Source organism: Rhynchophorus ferrugineus, unplaced genomic scaffold (assembly GCF_030347505.1).
Source record: "Rhynchophorus ferrugineus isolate W39M unplaced genomic scaffold, kcgeb_rfMv2 rfM1, whole genome shotgun sequence".
In the NCBI taxonomy this organism is placed as follows: Eukaryota; Metazoa; Arthropoda; class Insecta; order Coleoptera; family Curculionidae; genus Rhynchophorus; species Rhynchophorus ferrugineus.
This window is the reverse complement of record NW_027472580.1, coordinates 25,213,481-25,229,938: the sequence shown is the minus strand read 5'-3', so window position 1 is coordinate 25,229,938 and position 16,458 is coordinate 25,213,481. Positions and strand designations below refer to the sequence as shown.

General features: G+C 31.3%; 1 protein-coding gene and 1 long non-coding RNA gene across 2 annotated transcripts in view; one reads left to right on the top strand and one right to left on the bottom strand.

Moving 5' to 3' along the window:
- Window positions 1–16,458, top strand: part of Shaw (Shaker cognate w) — a 455,944-nt gene that overhangs the window by 288,519 nt on the left and 150,967 nt on the right. The window lies entirely within an intron of this gene.
- Window positions 15,448–16,118, bottom strand: LOC143193756 (uncharacterized). The gene is made up of 3 exons (XR_013005093.1): window positions 15,937–16,118; window positions 15,639–15,783; window positions 15,448–15,579 (listed from the first exon to the last, which is right to left on the bottom strand). It is a non-coding gene; the product is annotated as an uncharacterized LOC143193756 (long non-coding RNA).

Here is a 16,458-nt window from a genome sequence, read left to right as displayed (position 1 = left end):
CTTCCGTTTTCAGAAGCATCCTTCTAGATATCATCAAGTAGTTCAATGCTTAAATTCGAAGTTCTCCCGGCAAGCTCATTTTTCCTTCATTCGTTTCAAAATAGACTTCTATGTTGTTTTCTTTTAAACGTAAATTAGTAAAATTATCGGCTAGGCATGTTTTCCTGTGTAGCATTGATGTTGCATATTTTTTACCCAATGTATTTATCCCCTTCCTTCGTAATTTTTGAGATAAAGTTCTTTTGATTACACTTCTAGTGTGATATATTTGTCTGCTGGTTAACAATGTTCTAACTTTCATTTGAAGTGCTTGAATATCGGATTTAATCCATCTGATAATACCAAACAATTCGTTTAGAACAGAGCCTGGATACGTATTGATGGATTACAAATGTTTTTACTGTTCAGCTTTGATTTTAATAATTGCCTAGTTCTCTAGATAAACTAGCAGCTAAGCTTATCTTTCATATAATTTGGTCGATTCACTAAGCCTGCTTTATCCCTAGATATTTCTACGCGTTATTACTCTCAAATACTTCTTCTATATAGCAGGTAATAATTTAACCCATGTATAATAAATGGTGCAGTTTAATCAGTTCTGTATTATTATTTTTGACACTAAATCTATTTTGAGACATAAAGACTATGATATAAAGAATTCATCGCAATGCAGAACAGAAGTGGACTTAGTCTGTCTCCCTTATTATTTATAAACATTATTATTATTTCTTAGTAGTATTGGGAATATTAACTTATCCCAGCTATTTAGAAGTAACAAAAGGATTAATCTGGATTGTTATTTCATATTCATTCATTATAAATTTCAGAGTACAGTGTTTCCTCTCCTAGAGATCTAACAAAAGAATTAGCCTTTACATTTATATATGGACACTTCTTGCGCTATCGTATCAATTTTAGTGTGATGGGTACTAGCCGAAATTCCTGCGGAATGTCATCAACCCATAGAACCATTGAGCTTGTTTGGTTTCTTTGGGTATTATTATTATTATTATATGTTTCCCATTTTGTAATAGAGGCCAGACAAATCAGTACAAAAACAACCAACAGAAAAAGGGACCTGGGACAGAGGAAGGTACATATTACGACACGTGTGGGAGAAACCGGAAAGTGATGAGAGGACAGAAGAGTGTTGGTATTGCTGGCTGTACTGTCTAGGCTTTAGAGAAATTTCTAATATATAGGTTTTGATCACTGATCAAGATTTTGGTAGTATTAGTATTAGTACCGCTATGATGTATTTGATGTGGAAATCGTGCGAATGCAGATTTATTGATTTTTGCTCTGCTTTTCACTGTATTCACTGGCACTCAGGTTGAACACCTTCGGAAGCTGAATATGTTTCACTAAAATTGATTAAATTTCTTATCACTTCTTAATATATTTCAATGAATTTTACATATTAGTGGATGCAGTTGCATAATGCGAAAAGATTCAATAACAGACATGGCTTTCAACTTCAGTAATACAGCAAGAAAGGCATGCACTAATAAACTAATTATTCACACCGAGACTTCGGTACGGTTACTGTCTGATATTTATAAGCTTGAGGTCTTTCATCTTCATCTACATCGAGATACCGGCATAGCTTGCAGAGGGTTGGAAATATCTGTCCAAGGAGAGATAAATATATTCTAGACAGAATTATGTGATAATATGTGATAATAATAAACAATATTTGATGAATAAGGTTGGTAAGGAAGAATTCCTTATGTAAACTTTGTCATGAACATTTCAACGCGTATAAGATGTCATCTAGTTATTATTCTCATTCCAATACTCAGTTTCAAGCTAGTAATCTCTCATGTTGAACCATTTATAGGATAATAAAATATCCATGAGGTTTTCTTGTAACTTCGAGCTTTAGTAGGAAAAAATTAAACGACAAATTAAATCTTGGATATTCTGAATAAAATTTAAAGTATTTTTCATCTTTAGATATGATTTTTCTTATCTAACATAATGTATACGCATTTCGTGTTGAAAACATGTCGAATAATTAGTTTGAATTATTAGTTCAAACTAATTTTTCGTTCGTACTAAATTCTTTCAGATTATTTAATTTGTTGCATTATTATTATTATTTTATTATATATATTTACATTATTAGTTTGTTTCTTTAACGTAAGATACCTGTTGGTACATATAATCTGAAATTTAACAAAAAGAGTGAATTATGTACATTAACTATAAATCAGATTTAAAACCAAAGAATATTATTTATTGGAAGGACCCAGTGACAATGGATACGAAAAAGACGATAAAGGAATGACAATGGATTGATGACAAAAATCTATCTACAAATTATATTGTACTCAAAAAGTGTTTTCATTGTTTTTCATATTACTGATTTAAAATAATATAAGCCTAAAATATTAGAAATACAAATATTATTTATTAAGTTTGGCAGATCTCTAATTGAAAATAAATTCATCTTTAAAATAGTTCAACACAAAACTACCAAGAACAAAACCACTAAAAATATCTCTAAATATAAATATTACTGTAAAAGCCCTGACATGTACGTTAAGCATGTCGCCATAAATTCCTGCAAGGCTCAGCAGAACAAAAAAAGCCCTTATAAAACGCTCAGCGAAAATCCGAAACAACGCCATAACTGAATCGGAAATGGAAGTACCGCGACCATCTGCTTCCGGCTATAAATTCGATTGGATGCACTTTCTGTGCATCTGGTTTTTACCGAGACAGATGTGGGCCTCTCGGTTTGTTGTTCGTAATATCGTCGCTGTATTTACTCAATTTCGTTTCATAGCTGAAATGTTTTACACGTATCTTATTTTATTTATATTATATTCATTTTTATTTATATCAATTCATCTTCTCGCCGATTACCCTTAATAATAGTAAAAGAACAACAGTTCCAGGCTTTGCGTGTTATATGATTAGGGTTATTTAATTTTTTTTTCATCAAAACTAAATCACATTTTTAGAACAATCTATCATATATAAAAAAATATGTTTAATGAGTTAAACATTTATGAGAATAACACTGAAGGAAGGTTTATCGAAAATATCGATTTTACTTCGGTAATTTAACAAAAATGAAATAATCGACTCATTGTGCTTAAGATAGGCCGTAGTATTTAGTAGAAAATGTCTGTGTTGAGTAAATTTTTCTATATGGGATGTTTTATAATTAATATAATTTATAAGCTTCACATAACATAAGTAGGCGTCGTTATTTCCTTTCGTGTGCAATCAATCCAATAATGGCTTCTCTAATATCAATACAATCCTAAAAATGCATGATTCAGTGAACGTTGCAAAATATGAAATCATCCATTTTCTAATCGACTGTTGTATAAATTTTATTGCATTGCGTAGATTTATATATTTAGGAGGGCCAATCGGCCTTATCTCAGTCTCTGGTGAAATAATGTTTATATATGTTACTGCTGTATTTTTTATTAACCGCACCTCACGACACAACAGTACACAAGATCAGATAGTCAGTTCTATGCTTTTCTTCTTTATATATTTCTTCCAGCGAAGTTTTGCATCAAGATTCATTCTGAGATATTTAGCGTTGATGCTATATGGAATTATAGTATTATTTAATGTTATTGGTACTTATGCTGCACAGATTTACCTTCGTTAATTTTTACTTTCCAAGCTTGTGTCTAATTATTTATATTGTCACTTACCTGTTGTAATTTTCGTGTGTCTTCTTCACTATTGTCTCCGACATCTATAATCGCAGTATCATCAGCAAATATAGCCATCGTAATATTCTCCCTTTGTAGTATATCGCAAGTGTAGAGTAGATAAAGCGTTGGCTTCAGTACACTTCCTTGTGGTATACCTGCTTTAACTTATTTTATTGATTAAAATTTTCAGGAGTCTCCTTTAGCACTACAGTCTGCAATCAGCACGTCGGGAATCACATTATCTTCGTTTCTCTGGCTAGCAAAGGATCACTGATTTTCACTAAGTTAGTGTAGTTGCAAAATATGAATATATTCTATATATAGTCTATTACAGTTACTCTATGAATACTTCTCATTGTATAACATTAACAAAATATAAAAAAAATCTATTAACTTCTACATTTAATAAATATTTGCTTAAAGTTTCTCGCGGAATTACCTAATATCGTATAACTTTTATTGACATTAATTGATTAAGATTAATGAGGGTAAAAAACGGCAATATATTTTTTCTGTGCGCAATAACAAGCTTAAATAAGACATATTTTTGACACATTGTTCCATTAGTTACCGTCAAATCTTAAAAGAAACTTATCTCGGCAAAATCTGACCATTCATAGCAACTAAAATCAACCGCAAAAATCGTTCTTCTAGGAAGTCCGACAAAAAATTAGACCTTATAATTAATCATGATGATAAAGCATATATCCCCTTCTGGTTTCAATGGAAAACTTTACTTATTAACTCTAACAATATGTTATTGTTTCTTAGAAAAACAAAAAAGAAGAAATAATTTATAAACAAGTAATAAATTGCTTAAAATAAGTATGTATATGGATTTTTGTCACGCCAACTCTTAGGATGTTTATTGATTTTCTTTGTTTTAAATAAATACACAAACAGAAATTATATGTCCTAGAAGGTGCTAACAAATTATAAAGGAGAATAGTTTAAAAACAAAAAATAATGTCAGGAGTCTTTATATAGACTATATTGAATTTATAGGTAGTAGACAAGATAGGGTGGTGAGAAAACAAATATTGAAGAAAAAATTAATAACAAGCTTTGAAAAAATGGTACATATCAGGAATAACTATTTATATAAGTCAAAAACTCGGTGGGGTATTAATTTTAGATAGTTTATACACAAGACCAGCGTAAATATCACCAGAATTATTCCATATACAAAATCTATGCTGTTATTTGAAGTATTCGATCCTTTAATAGAGTCAGTTAGTAATAGAGGTATTATTTTAATTCATTTCGATTATTTTTATGTTTATTAGTCATCACTTGTAAATAATTTGGACGATTAATTTTGATAGATTCGCCGTAGATGCTGCAAAGATATATTGTATTGACCACTACTGCAAATATATCTTTAGTTTAACTATTATTTTAGAAAAGCGCAAATTATCTGCGGTAATATTTATTATTATATTTGAAAATTAAATTGGACACTTAATAGGCGCGCACTTCTTTTTCATAAAAATATATAAGTATTGTTATATATTCATGTTAAAACAGACTTTTCGGTGAATAGTAAATTAAATCTCAATCAATTCGTGGAATTTAGCATAGAGCATTTTTGTCGATTTCAATTAACGCATTGCTTAAATTTGCACCGAAAAAAATGTATTGCCGCTTTTTTACCCTCATTAATCTTAATCAAATAATGTCAATAAAAGTTGTACGATGTTAGGTAATTCAGTAAAGAACTTTAAGTAAATATTTATTAAATGTGCACGTTAATCGATTTTCTTTATATTTTGTTGGTGTTATATAATGCAAAGTATTCATATAGTGACTGTAATAGGCCGGCTTGGTGGCGCAGGGGTAAAGGCGATAGGACAGTCCTACTATTGCGATAGCCGAGGGTTCGAATCCTGCTGGGGCATGGTCGTACATATATGTTTGTGATTGTATAAAATTTGTGATTGTCCTAGGCAAGAGTGTGAAATCCGACAAAGGAAATGATCCCAGTCACGCTAGTAACCAGGCTGGGTAAGACCGGATGTCTTCTGGGATGATTTCTAAAGTTGGTCACTCGCCAGTCGGTAGGCTTAATGGTGAGGACCGTGGTTCGGAGCCCACGTCAAAATGTGGGTCCAGTCCAGATAAACGCATAGTTGGTAAAAGGAGACTTTAAAATATGTAAAAAAAAGTAACTGTAATAGATTTAAAAAATACCATATAAAATATATTTATATTTTGCAACTACTGTAGCTTACTTTGAATATACTACTATATATTAATTTTTCTTTGTTCATATATCCATTCTTCAGTTCCAGTCGATATTATGCTATTGTTTTTATGAAGACACTCATAATGTCACCTTGTAAGTCCCCAAATAAGTAAAGATATTCCGGACGCGGAAATGATAATCGAACAGAATAAACTGATATACAATAAAATTAATCCCTTTATTCTCCACTATATTTTCTAATCCTACTAAATAATTTTTAGCCGGCTTTCGAGAAAAATATCTACTTTTCAACCAATACGCTATGTTGGTGTCGTAAGCCTTCAAACAATGTTCACCGAATCTAACCTCGGACAAAGTTACACATTTGTTTTCAAATCACTCTATTTCGATCCCTTTTTTTGGATCTGATCGCTCTTCCGCCTAAAAGGTCGGTTTTTTTACTGAAGTCTGCGAGGAAATCTTTCACTTTTCACATGATGGGCATGTTCTAACTATTTTAATTTGCTTATCTGGATTTGTTCCTCTATTGCTTGATTTCTATGTTTTATTGCAAAGAAACCACTGCATTTGAAAGACTTGAAAATAGAGACAGAAAGCTTTTGAGAGACTGTGAAGTACGGTATCGAGCTTTCGGGTATTACTAAGTATTAGTAATATCAGTAGTAATGTCATCGTTAACGTTACCTTTTAGTGACAATCTAATTCAGCGCGATATTTTCCTGCAAGCCATAACGAGTATGTTCCGAAGTGCCAGCGTAAAGTACACTGAAGGAGTGTCCGGCACCGATAGCACTCGAATGTGCGCTGTGTAAGTGAAGTGCGTGGGTTAAAACATTTACTACCATCCGACCTAATTAATAAACATATAAAATAATTTCTAGAATAACAAAGAAATAGTAATTAATTTAAGTACTATTGGTTTATAAGTTTTTAAATGAGATCACTTGTTGAAGTTATCATCTACATGTCACTGTATAACATACATATCATTATATACACAAAGTATCAGAATGTGGAAGGCTCAGAAGAGAATAAAACATAATAAATACCCCAAAATGTTCAACCAGTCGTTGATTTTTTTCACTTTTCGGATGTAAAATGTAAACTACCTTTCATGAGTACATTGTGTAAATGTTACTAGTGATATCCGACTCTATAGCCATCTATTATGAAGACACGAAATTTCTTTCCCCCCGATATTATAAATCTAATATTAATACAAATGCTTGTCTAACACACTTTGTATCTCTGCTTGTTTCAACTTCATTGTTTTGTTATTATCTGTTATACATATGACTTCAATAAAATTAAGCTTTTTTCCGCACCACTATCAGTAGGGTTCTACGGCCGTTTTTGAAATTTCACTTTCATTAGAGAGCATATTTATATTTTACTCTTAGTTTTTGTTTCTTTCGATGCAATGTATCCTTGTAAAGTCATTGTGATGCCAATATATATCTGTTTAGTTTGTCCTATTAGTATCTGTATACATCTTTCTTGAAAAAACTACATTTAATCACTGCGTTAACGTTAACGCATTTGCCATGTCTGCAAAAGAGTTAGTATTATTTCTCTCCTCTTACATGTTAACCAAACACTCGTGTATATTCAAAACAACAACACACATGCTCATAAAGCTTTCATACTCTATAATACAATTCCCTACAACTAAATTACATTAATTGTATACGGACCTTTAGTGGTTTCCTCTTTCATCATCCTGTTTTGGTAATGGTCAGCACTGAATCATAAAGCAACATTCATTATGTTTTATTCAATTACTGTCACTTTCAGAAACATTAATCAATTTATTAACTAAGCTGTTTATTTCCAATCTATCAAAATCTAGCTCAAGATTCTACCATTTGTCAATTTCTTCTTCAATGTGTCTGATCGAGCTCACACAAACCGAAGATGCTATTTTCAACAATACCTCTTTCCATAAATCCAGACAGTTCTGGTTTGAATATCCTCCTCAATCTGAATATCTATTGTAAAAATTCTTTGCTATACCCCGTATCAATTCAATTGGATTAAAAATGCAGTGATAGGGAGGAAGACGTAATACCCTGTGGCCATAACATTCAGTAATTTGATCTACTATGTATCTTTTCTCAAGCTTATTTCTAAAAAAAAATTATATAAAATACAATTAAATATTTCATTTATATTTACCATATAACAGCATGTAGAACTTTATGTCTGCAATGAATAAATGTTATGACTAACAAAACCTAATCGATAGTTACTCCAACATTTACCTTTTTCCATCAGCTTTCGTTGTCTTTAAAGTATTTATTATTATCTTGCCATGAGTAACCCAATGTACCATTGTGAAATATTCATGTCTCATTTAAATATATAAATTCATATATTTCTTCCTTAATTTTGTTATATGTTTTTAAAAATATATTTTAAAAGCAATCTCTGAAAGCTCCATTAAACCCCTTCGTGGGTTATCTTTAAACCACTTAAACCCTGTATTATCCAACAATGTATTAATGGATGTTCTACATCTCTCAAATAGCCGTATATCTTTTTGATTTTTATGGATACTTTCCAGACTAACAATTTTCTCTGAAATAATTGTATTAAATTAAGTTTCGATTGAAAAAACTGTTTCGCATGAACACGTTTAATTTCTTTCGAATTTAAGGTTATATTGTTTTTTATTATTCGAGACATGTTAGAGACTGCGTCCGTCCTAATATACAGTTCAGCTGCAAGGCGCAAAAAATACTTTCCATAAAAACCGCGGCGATTTCAAATTTATTAAAACAAAGAGCTAAAACAATGTTCGCCGGTTTATAACCCCTAACTATAATATTTGGAAGAATTTTCAGGCATTTGGCAAACGGACAACTTTTGCAGGCTCATTCCGTTACATGCTCGAACTTCTCTAACAGCATTCTAACACATCTTTTATAGAATAAAATGGCAAGGATAATATTGTCTGACTGTAAAACGAATTTACAACTTTAGACAGACACATATTGATACTCGTGTCACTGCTATTTTGAATTGACTATAGTTACTATTTATGCGCGGTAATTTACTGAGGGAACATCATTTATTCGGTCTGTGAAACACATGCAGTTTTACTCCAAATACAAACCGATAACGAGCAACATTGCCAAATAGCAATACGTTGGCGAAAGGGTCAATTGCCATGTAATATGCCAATGCATATATTTTAATTATGCCCGTTATCGATATTACGGCATTGAGGCCGAAGGATTTTAACGTTAATGTGGAGAATAGCGTTAATAACATCTATAGGAAATTGATGACTGTTCTGCCGAACATAATGGTCCGCAGCTGAAATATTGGACCATAATAATGATTTAGTATTTATGGATATGGTGTAAGAGCGTTAAACTGAAATTCAGTGTTTCCACATTTATGGCGCGTTTTTCTTGTCTAATGTCTAATGTTATGTTATACGTAATTATTAGGAACGTAACTTAAATTTTACAGATTTTCTTTTTCACTTTGAAGTCATATTCTTTTTCATGATGTATATGTATATATATATATATATATATATATATATATATATATATATATATATATATATATATATATATATATATATATATATACATATATATATATATGTATATATATACGGTATATATACATATATATATATATATACATATATATATATATATATATATATATATATATATATACATATATATATATATATATACATATATATATATATATATATATATATGTCATGAAAATTATTTTTAAAATTTTTTTATAAATATTTAAATATTAGCAAAAATATTTTAGAAGCAATGATTTAGATTTTTGTGCATATTAGAAAATTCATAGAAACGATGAAGAGCTTCTAAAGATTGAGGATCGAGAATTGTAAGTCCAATGGGATGAATGCTGAATTTCAGACCCAAAAAGAGCTTAAAACGTTTTAGGAGTAATCCAAGTAACGTTTATATAATTTAAAAAATGGTAAAAGTCTTCGAAGTTAGGTTCTACATGCGTTGATCAAACATAACCTAGTTTAGTGTATAAATATGCATTTTAGTAGTAATCTAAACATAAAAAAATTAAAATTTTTAATTTTTAACATATTCTTCTCCCAAGTTAGGCGCCACTCTAAGTGTATACCAAGATATTTAACATCCTTCGCTTGCGAAAGTTGAGAATTATTGATACAGACTGATAGACAGGTCTTTCTATGGAGCGTAAAGGTGATATGACTGGAAAGGAAATGACAAGAACCTAATTCAAGAGATTTCCAAACCAAGTTATGGACAAACCAATATCTCTACACTAAAACTTGGATAATGCTACAGTCTGACATCTGTAAGATCGTTCAAATCAGTCACTCAAAGGATTTCTGTCTCTCTTTTCAAGTGTTTCAAGCGCAGTGGTTTCTTTGCAAGAAAATATTAGAAATCAAGCAATAGATGAATAAATCTAGATAAGCATATTAAAATAGTTAGAACATACCCATCAAGTGCATAGTAAAAGATTTACTCACATACGTCAGTGACAAAATCGACTTTTTAGCCGAAAGAGCGATCAGATCAGAATCAGAAAAAAAAATCAGAAAAAAATCCAACAACAGCGATCTAAAAACAAGAGAGTAACTTTGTCCGTCCGAGGTTAGATTTGGTGAACATTATTTGAAGGCTTACGACGCCAACATTAGCGTATTGCTTGAAAAGTAGATACTTTTCTCCAAAGCCGGATATGTATTTTAGAAGTAATTCAAGATATGGTAAAAGTCTTTGAATCTAGGTTCTACATGCGCTGACCAAACATAACCTAGGTTAGTGTATAAATATGCCTTTTAGTAGTAATCTAAACATACTTTTTTTTTTATTTTTAATATATATATATATATATATATATATATATATATATATATACATATATATATATATATTCATATTTACATTTACGCATGGCCAGTGAGAAAAAGATTCAATTTAAGAGAAGTCGAAATTTCTTGCTGTCTGTTTTTAGACGTCTACTTATTCGACATGTATAAGGAAGACGTCACGCTTTATGTGATCGGAGGGAAAAAATTTAAGCTCGTCTAACTGTCGGATGTCCCTCGGGAATGTAAACTAGCCGAGACAGGGATGAGGGAGGGCGAATTCGGAATATGAGTAGGCCGGTTTGTAAGATAATCCCAGATTATGGAAAAGACAGATTAGGGCGCGGTTCGATTAAGGATATTTACTTTAGGCGGAGAAAAAATGTGTGTAAACGTGCAAACATATTTTGAATGAGACTTGCAGACGACATATGTAAATAAAACAGTTTTCTTGATATTAATCTTCAAAAATTAAATACCTAAATAAAAATTATCCTTTTTGCTTTTAAACTTTTCGGATTTCCCCTTGATAATTTGTCAAAAAAACGTATATATAATAGACAAGTCAAATTGCAGTTGTTTAAGTGTGAATAATATATTTCTGTTCTTTTTAAAAATAAACTGATTATAAAAAAAATATCTAAAAAGATTTAATAAGAAATAAATTAATTTAAGATAAGCATAAAATAATAAAATAAGTATAATATAATTTATTGTTTTTATCATTTCACATTTTATAACTGGTGCAGTCGGTAGAATTCCAGGTATATTGTAGGGCTGTTCTCTTTTGAGTCAATTCACCAGTTTCAGATTAACTATCAACAAAAGAAAACAAGTCGATATTGGGTTGTCAATAGTTCTTCAATGTCAGTCAATTAAAAGTATCGCATTTGCTCTCGCAAGACAAGGCCATAAAAATGGGCCTGAAATTGTTATAATCTTACATAGAACTGGAATTTGAACAAAAGCTCGCAGTTCAAAGTAATCGGATGGCAGTAGTTCGGTTTCTCATTTGTAAACTATATATACATCTTTGGAGTAGTTCTATTTTTACTAACATTTTTTATTATTTTTAAAAATTTTTATTACTTCAGCTATCCTTTCATAAAAAAATAAATTCATATTCTACAACCACCTTATTTGCCTCCTTTGTTTAGTTTTTTCTGACTTCTGCCTATTTGATAAATAAAAGAATCGTTTTGAGTAAACTAGTAGGATTAAAACCAAATCGGAGGAGCTTTGAGAGCTTTTTCGTAAATATAAAATGCCTCAAAAGATATTTCATATTTATTTAGTTTATTTTATTAAAATATTTTAGGGTCTTCATTTTACCAACTAGCGTTTATCTGGACTGAAACCATAGTTAACGGCTTCGAAACATGATCCTCAGCATTAAATCTACTGACTGATGACCACCTTGGAGATTTTCCCAGAAAAATCCGGTTTTACCGAGCCTGGTTACTGGCGTGACGGGGATCATTTTCCTTGTCGGATTTTACACTCTTGCCTAGAACATTCACAAAATTTAAAAAATCACAAACACAAATTTACGACCATGTCCAGCAGGATTCGAACCCGCGGCTATCGCAACAGTAGGATAACCGTTCCATCACCTTTACCACTGCGCTATCAAGTCGGCAATGTTTATTTTTATTCAGTTGTTACAACGATTATTACATGTATTATGTACATAATTTATTTTAAAATGTTTCATTTTGTGTTAAAATCCTAAGTTTGATTATTTTTTTTAGTTTCTTGTGAGTTCGTTATTTATTTTTTGAAGTCGGTTCAATGTGAAATGTCAGTTTTTTGTTAAAAATATTTTATTTACGCAATAAATTACGCAGTAATTTTATTTAATATTATAATGTCAGCCAAGTAAAGGTCCTCATACGGGCTGAGGAAAAATAGGAATAAATAAACAATTTTTTTAAAATATATTTTAAAGTCTCCTTTGTTTGGGTTATGGGTTTATTTGGACTGGACCTACAGTTTAATGTGGGATCCAAACCACGGTCCTCAGCATTAAGCCTACCGACTGGCGAGTGACCAACTTTAGAAATCATCCCAGAAGACATCCGGCTTTACCCAGCCTGGTTACTGGCGTGACTGGGATCATTTCCGTTATCGCATTTTACACTCTTCAATCACAAACATAAATTTACAACCATGCCCCACCAGGATTCGAACCCGCGGCTATTGCAATAGTAGGAGGACCGTCATATCGCCTTTATCACTGCGCCACCAAGCTGGCAATAAAGAAACAATGATTGGAATTCAAGAGTGCTTCAGGCCCCGGGGTCCGCTACCTAGTCTAGGTGATAGGATAAATGTTCTAACTAAACAAAGACAAAAAGTTATTGTCCACGCCGGAAATAGCGACCTCCGCTTGGCAGCTAAACGCTTTAACCATTACACCATAGAAATAGTTGTATACAATATTTCTACGACGTCATATATGCTATAGGTTGTGCTTAAAAAGCAAATTGAAAGGCTCTTGTGTTGGACGACTTCCGATTTTCCGTCGCATCAGCTCGGCAATAACATTATATACAAATATCTGATTATTATAAATAAAAAATATGTGAAAATATTGCATGTGCATTTGAAATTTGAGCATTTCCCTGGATTTCAACCCCCCCCCCTTCCCCCAAAGAGATCCTGATTTAGTTTCAATGGGGTTACCTCGGAAGTACAATCTTTCGAATAGGGAAAGTATTTTGAAAATCGGCCTACAAATGACGGCAAATCGGCGAACATACATTAAAAAAATATATAAACAGCCGAGCATAGAACCGAACCTTTTTCGAAGTCGGTTAGTAATTTGTATTGATTTACCCTCATTGGTTATATTTCCCGATCTCGTTTACCAACTAAAGTGCCTTTAGATCATTATATCTAAAACTTGCTATTGGCCTATGGCATTATTATTTCGAGTGCTATAATTTCCATTAGAGCGAAATTTTATTTTATCCATATGTTTTTATCCATATCGGTATAACTTTTAGCATTTTAGTTTTTTACAATTAAAAGAAGCATAAATAACGATTGACAACAGAAACTTATATGATCTTCTTGATGTTAAATATGCAATACAACCGCATTTGCTTGAGATCACCGATGTATGCTTGACTTTTTAAGCTGGTATATTCTAAGAATTGAATGTCGCAATTTTTGCCAATATTAGTGCAAAATCGGTATGATATGTAAACTGAAAATATTATCCGCTTCAATCGTTCGAGCATTCATATAATTAAGCATGTTTTTCTTTACTTTTTTATAAGAAATAAAACGACAATCACGTGCTTTTCAATAACTTATACTAAACACGTAAAACAATACGTAAAGGAAAGGAAAAAAGCAATAAACAAGGAATAATATTTTAAATACAATTATTTGGCAGGTCTCAGGTCGAAACACATCCGAAAATGAGCGTAATGTATATGCCTGACTGATTCGTGAAGAAGTTATTTTAGTTTGTGTCGCACAAGTGCCCTCAAGACATCCAAACAAATGAATGCCAATTTGTAAGCTTCTTATTTCCAATATTCTATTATATTGGGATGCATAACATCCTTAAGATAAATAAAATTTTAGACGAATGTCTTATTTCATTTATAATGTATAGTTTTTTGATTAAAATTATACAGCATACGTTTATTTACACAATTTATTTTATCTATTTAATTCGCCTAAAATAGATTTAAACCATCAATAAATAAAACACTCACTACTTTTGTCAACATACCACCCGGAAGAAAAAAGAGTATACACCGCTATAAACCACAAACTATCTCGTTTCAATCTCGTAAGTTTGCTCACTACTTAATGCCTTATACATTGTTTACACGAATTTCCATTTAAATTTACAGGTTCCAACAGAGCAAAAATACATGTTTTTTTTTCGTCTGTGGGCCTGTTTTATTTTTGTTTCTTTATGTCTCGGTCTACCTTTAAAAGCATTTGCCTGGTCATACTTTGCATACTAACATATATTATGTTTTTATAAAATGAAGATTTTATATTACTTTCACGTTTTGTATAGGGGGGAGGTTCCACATTCCGGTAAATCTTCTCGTAATAATAGTATGAATAATAAATTTTGCAAGCTACACTAAATGAAGATAAACCATTTAATTATTTTAAGATTATCTGTGATTGTACTTTTTATATAATCGTATAATTTTATATAATTATAAGTTTTAATTATTTTTATCTACAGAAGCCGACTTATTTGAATAATGCCGCCAATATTGGTAATACGGTCCATCGGATGCCCTAATAAACTCACATGCGGCTGTTGGTGGTGATGCCACAAATACTCTTATTTTATTATCATAACTTGTCACGATTTAGAAGCTATTTAAAATTAAATTACTTTAAAGCGAGAAAGAAATGGACAAAATATCCTAACAATTTTCATTGCAGAAATGTATATCAATCAGACTTTGGAAAGATCTACCCTCTATAGCCTATTCAAAGTTTTTTAATAATGCGTCATGGATATTTGTCACGTCGAGACATTCGAATGTTGCCGCATCAACACAGAGTTTTAATTCAGTTTGGCTTTGACATTTATAAGAAAATTCTAATCTAAATAAAATAATTGAATAAAAATGTTATCAAAAATAATTTATTTTAACATTATAGTACATCTAATGTATTCAAAATAGTATTCGAAGGACTTAAAACTACAGTTAAGAACACAGGTATAATAGTTTGTTGAAGAACCATTTGTTTACATTAATCTCTTTTCCACACCACCCACGAGGTAGAGTTTCTAGGCGCATTTTATTATGTAGTGGTATGCCCCTGGAGGCCTAATCTACCTAATTAACAATTAGGTATCTGAGAAACGTATTTTACTTTCATTCGAGAGCATATTTACCTTTTTACGTTTAGTTCCATCGATGGTGTGTTTACTTGTAAATTCATCTTGGTATAATTTTATATTTTATTTCTTCAGGAACTATCTGTGTACACCATTCTTCATAAAATTAATCACTGAATTCTGTCTAATGCATATACCATATCTACAAAACAGTTAGTGTTCATTCTCTCCTCATACATTCTAATCTAATGCTCATGTTTAATTTTGAACAATTACAATCATATATGTGCACACAAATCTTTCACGATCTACAATACCATTTTTTACAGTTATGTTTAATTAATTATGTGTATACCTTTGGTTGTTTCCACTCTCATCACTCTGTCTCAGGAATTTCCAACATTGCGCAGCAATATCACATATCCTGAAAGCTTCCTTTAGTCACTCTCACTTTCCGACTCACTGGCCAATTCAATCACTAAACTGTTAATTTCTGATCTATCTAAAACATGTTCACGATTTTACTATTTTTCAATTACTTCCTCCGTATGTCTTACCGTGTTTATCCAAACACATTACATCCGTAAAAATCTGCATGTCCCTAACTCTTTTATGTATAATTTCCAGGCAGACAATTTTCTCTAAAATAATTTTATTAAATTATGTTTATGTCGATAAAATAGTTTGTGTACTTACTGTTCTTATACATTTCGTATATTTCGTCTCGAATAGAGCCAATATCAAGATGGTCAAGATTCGTCACCCACTTTGTATGTAAACGGGTTTTCTTGGGTGAATCTAACGTGTTATTCTTCATTTTGTAAGCGACGTTATTCTCAGTACCCATAATAACATTTAGCGCGACAGCAACCCGCTA